We start from the raw sequence: 5,496 nt of genomic DNA on the forward strand, positions 1-5,496 counted from the left end.
AATTCCGCCGGCCGGTGGCTCACACCTGGCTAAATCCCAGACTTTGGGAGGCCAGAACTGGATGGATCACTTGAGGGTCAGAAGTTTGGAGGACGAGCACCAGCCTGGCCCCAACATGGCAAAACCCTGTTCTATAAAATACAAAAATTAATCACATGTGGTGGCAGGCACCTGGTAATCCAGTTAACTCAAGGGGCTGAGGCAGGAGACCGGCTTGGAACCTGGGACGGTGGAGGTTGCAGGTTGAGCCAAGATTGTGCCTGCACATGCACTCCCGGCCTGGCGGCACAGAGCAGACTCCCTCTCAAAAAGAAAGGAAAAAGAAACATTCCGTCTACAGTAAATCAAAAAAAAAAAAAAAAATTTAGGAATTAACCAGAAAGTAAAGATTTGTACAATTAAAACTATAAACCATTGCTAAAAGAAATTAAAGGAGACATAAATGGAAAGACATCTCATGTTCATGGTTAGAGGACAATATTGTTTGAATGTTAATCATATATAAACCAATCTTCAGATTCTATGGAATCCTTATTCAACTCCAATGATGTTTCTGCAGAAATAGAAAACTCCATCTAAAATTCCATATGGATTACAAAGGGCTTCAAATAGCCAAACCCAATTTTTGGAAAAAAAACAAGTTAAGTACTCACTCCTTGAATTTCAAACTTACTTACCAAATACCTTACCAAAACAAGTGTGTTCTGGGCATAAAGGACAGTTTTTTAAACATGGTGCTAGGGAAATTGGACTTCCCACTGCAAAATAATGAAGTTGGGATGTTACAACACATACAAAAATTAATTCAAATGGATCATGACCTAAATGTAAATTAAAATTATGAACTCTTAGGAAAAAACATATGGCAAAAACTTAGGGACATGAATTTGGCAATGTTTGTGAATATGACATCAGTGGTGGCAGGCAACAAAGAAAAACTAGGACAAATTGGGCTTGATGAGAATTAAAAACTTTTGTGCATAAAAACACCATCAGAGTAAAAACGCAACCCACGGAATAAAACAAAATTTTACAGTCATATATTGAAGGGATTAATACCCAGAATATATAAGAAACTTTCCAAAAACAAAACCAACAAAAGCAAACAACCCAATGTAGAAATAGGCAAAGCGATTTGAATAGACTTTTCTCTAAAGAAGATACCATATGGCCATAAGAACATGGAAAAATGTTCAATGTCACTAATAATTAGCGAAATGCAAATCGAACGCTCAATCAAATACCACTTCTCCATTCCAGTAGGATGGAAACTATTAGAAGAATAAGTGTTGGTGAGGATGTGAGAAACTGAATCTTTGTGCAATATTGGTGAGAATGCTAAAATGGTGCAATCACAATGGAGTATGACACTTCTTACAAACACTAAGATAAAAATTACTTATTTGATTCAGCAATTCCACTTCTAAGTATATACCCAAATATCTGGGACAGGCATGCTCTTAAGAGATATTTACATTATCCAGGTCATAGGCAGTATTGTTGGTTTGTCTAGGTAAAAGTGGAAGCAATTCAGTGTCTATCAACAGATGATGGATAGCGGAAATGTGGTATACTGGTACATGGAATATTATTCAAGTCTTTAAAAGAACGGAATTTGCCACATGGCTCACATGGGATGAACCTTGGAGGACATTACCTGAAGTGAATTAAGCCAACACAAAAACTGAATGATTCCATTTTTATGACGGTACCTAGCAGAGTAGTCAAATTCATAAAGACGAAAGTAGAATGTGGTTGCCAGGGACAGGCTTTAGGGTGATTAGGTAGTTATTGTTTCAATGAGCATACCAGTTTCCAGTTTGCAAGATAAGAATTCTGGAGATAGGATGGATGGATGGAATGGATGGTGGTGGTGGTGGTAGTGGTGAAATATGTACAATATGAATGTACATTAATAAATACAGTTAATTCCACTTTAACTGTACACTTAAAATGATAATAATAGGCAAGGTGCAAGAGTTTCATGCCCTGTAATCCCAGCACTTTTGGGAAGCTGAGGTGGAGAAGGTTACTGTGCTCAGGGTTGGGCTGCAGTGAGCTATGATTGGTGCCACTGACTCCCAGGCCTGGGGCAACAGAGCTAGGACCATGGTCTTGTAAAATATTAAATTTAAAACAATTAAAAATGGTTAGGATAGAAATTATTATGCTATGTGTATTTCATCACATAAAGGGAAAATCAAGTGCAAAGTGTGTTTTCTATAAGAGGATGTCACAACACTTGCATTGAAGTCATTATTACTTATTTCTATTAATTGTTTTGTTTGGCATCACTGCCAGTTTCTGCTTTATCAAGGTGGTGCTATTGAGCATAGATATTAGGTGTTATTCTACAGATACTCTTACATGTTACATTGTTATTGTGAATAGCGTTTTTAGCATTTCAGTATTCTTGCTTGTAGTACTTAACTCACCACATCACCAAATTTTTGAAGAAAAATTCAAACAGATGTAGAAAATTTTCAGTTCACCCCCCTGTTAATTTAAAATTCAACTCCCTAAGCAATGAGGACAAGAAGACCTAACTTATAAACTACCAACAAATGTCTACAGAAAACATATAGCAATGATTCTTAAAATATTGAAAAATTTCTTTGAGATTAAGACAAGGGATACCCAGTATCCATCACTTTAATTATTCAGCATTGTTTTTGGGTATCACTAGCCAATGCAAAAGATGATAAAAAAAATAACAGATTGACATTGAGAAGTTATTTTTTTTTAAAAGCCAGTCATAAGCCACGGTTATATCGTTGTTATGTGGAAAAGAAGTGCAAAGGACTGAGAGTGACAAAAACATTTTTGGGAAGAAGAAAAACAAAGTAGGCATTGTTTATCAGATAGCAGGAAAAACTATAATAACTGAGACATTCTGCTTTGGGCCAAAGAAAGACAAACAGATCAATGGAACAGAAAAGAAACCAGAAATTGGTACCTGCATATATGGACTTGTTTTTTGGGGGGGTTTTTTTGTTTTCATATAATTGCACATCAGTGTGGAAAGGGTGGACTTCAATTAGCTGGAGGTATAATTTAATTTTTTTAACTTTAGAGAAATATCTTAGGAGCTGATAGCTCTCATTATAAAGACATAATACAGAGCCCACTATCTATCTTAAGCTCATCTAGGCTCTAAATCTCATAGCTCACTATTCCCAATCTGCAACATGCTGAACTTGCCTGGGTCTCTACAAGACAAAAACATCAGATTGAGAAAGTGCATTGCAGCTGCAATAACAAAGTTTCATATCTCTATGTATTGCCTCTACTAAAGGTAAGCCAAACCTCAATAAAATAATCTTGCTGAAATAGTGCAAAGTTCTGTCTTTAGCCACAAAATGGGAATTCATGAGAAATAGAGAACATTATTAGCTATATACAAGACATAAGAAATGGTCCATTACAGATCACAACTGTTTATCTTCTAAATTAATAATCCATGAAAACAGATGCATATCAAGAAAGAATCACTCCCTCAACAATACTTGTGTAAATGAAGGGTCCAGCTTAGTGACAATGTTTCAGTAGAAGCTATAACTACAAAATGGATATTTTGGTTTGTTATTTTCATTATAAATAGAGCCAAGTTTTCTGCACAATCATATGAAAGTGTAAATTCCAAATGCCATCTCTTGAATGAAACTAAAAGGACAGGTTTTAAAATAGAAGAATAGGGCTATTAGAAACAATTTAGATTGTAAAAAAATGTCTTTAAAATGCCATCGCCTCACTTCTGAATATATAATAAAGAAGACATTCAACGCTTATTTAATTAACTATGGCTACAGAGAAAGCTCATTTCACTATTACAATTGTTTAACTTCCTTGTAACATGGGTTATAAAATTCTCTAAATTCAACTTTGCCCCATTCCCATGCCTCCCCACTCCCCACTCCCTTCAAGATTTTAACGAATTCCGTTACCTTGACACTGTGAGAAAATATTTATTTGGAATACTCCCATGGTATCATGTAACCAAATACAAGATAGACAAAAGAGAGAGGGAGACAGAAAATATGGTTGATTTTCATACATTTATATGAAAATCAGCCTTATTATTTCACAGTTGTATTGCCTTAAAAATTATTTTATTAACATGTATTTTGTGCAAAAATTCAACTATAAATAATGAGGCTTATTTTCATACAAAACTCATAGAAATAAACCTTATTACACATACAGCATATAGCCATTTATTGATGTTACCTATATTTTACGGTTATATACAGTTTATCATTCCTTTATCCCACTGGACTATGGCATAAGGGACAGAAGCTGTAGTGGCTTATTTCCTGAGCAAGGACACCATGCTTGCATACACTGCACATCCAGAACTGATCCTCAGTGATCGGGCTTCCTGTGGCAACGCATGTTGGCAGTTTCCCTTCTCCACTGTAAAACAAGGGGAGAAACAATTCATTATACTTTAAAACTTCTCATTAGTCTAACTTAATTTATTTAATACACTTTAAAAAACCTAAAGAATAAAATTCCAAGATTAATGTCAAATACTTTCATTTAAAAAAGCTTTTCAAGAAAAAACCTTCTTACAATGAAAAAATAAAAGCATGAATACACTTGTAAGAATAAATAAAATAGGGTATAATGTTAATGTGAATTGCTTCAAAATTTAGCGCTTTACTTCCTACATTAAACATTGTACTTGTAGAAATCCAAGCTTCTAATAAGGTAGAATGACATCCACTAATTAAAATTAGCCTACCCTTCCATAAGGCTGCCCAATTCAGGTTTTCTGTTATCTTTTGGCGCATGTTTGGTGAATATTTCTAAAGCGAGGTCTTCATACTGCTGTTTCTGTTCTGAACTGAGGGTCTCTAAAGATTCAAGTTTAATGAAAGCTTTTGAACAAGTCCCAAAGGCTCTGCTGGCGCATGCGCAGAGTGCTAGCAGAGAGTAGATCTCCACAGGAGGGATGATGTCTTCATAGTCTTTCAGATGAAGAGCTAAGAAAACAGGACAATTTGGGTTTTAAAATAATTATTATGATATTGTGAACATGCATAAGGAAGAATCTAAGTTAAGGTGTTTTCGTTGAACTTGCATGAACAAACTGAAAGCAAACAGTGTTGAGAGATGGGAGCACTAGGAGGAGGAACTAAGCTACATGATATCCAAGGGTCTGTGAAGCTGGCTAACAGCTCATCCTGTGAAAAGATGCTACCAAATGCTACACATGGCTGTGCCAGCTCAGAAATACACACACACACACACACACACACACAAAATTTTGGTGTCAATTTTCTTCAATTTATGTTAGAAATTTCTGTGGCACTTCAGAAACAGCAAATGAGTATTATACTATGTTAATCATAAACTGCAAGGTAATACCAGGTTTCCTTTTGTTAAAAAAAAAAACAAAGCAAAACAATATAAGCAAAACAGTATAAAATAATATGTTTTTTTCTTTGTGTTTCTCTGGACAGATTATTGCTTTTGTATTACTGATTTTGTCGT

The 5,496-nt window shown here is 35.2% G+C and overlaps 1 long non-coding RNA gene across 1 annotated transcript; it reads right to left on the minus strand.

The window, feature by feature from the left end:
• Positions 1-3,945: 3,945 nt before the first annotated feature.
• Positions 3,946-4,987, minus strand: LOC108513301 (uncharacterized). Its single transcript, XR_001880852.1, has 2 exons — positions 4,745-4,987; positions 3,946-4,413 (listed from the first exon to the last, which is right to left on the minus strand). It is a non-coding gene; the product is annotated as an uncharacterized LOC108513301 (long non-coding RNA).
• Between the last annotated feature and the right edge of the window lie 509 nt (positions 4,988-5,496).

The sequence above is a fragment of the Rhinopithecus bieti genome, unplaced genomic scaffold, assembly GCF_001698545.2.
Source record: "Rhinopithecus bieti isolate Rb0 unplaced genomic scaffold, ASM169854v2 scaffold_32107, whole genome shotgun sequence".
NCBI lineage: Eukaryota > Metazoa > Chordata > Mammalia > Primates > Cercopithecidae > Rhinopithecus > Rhinopithecus bieti.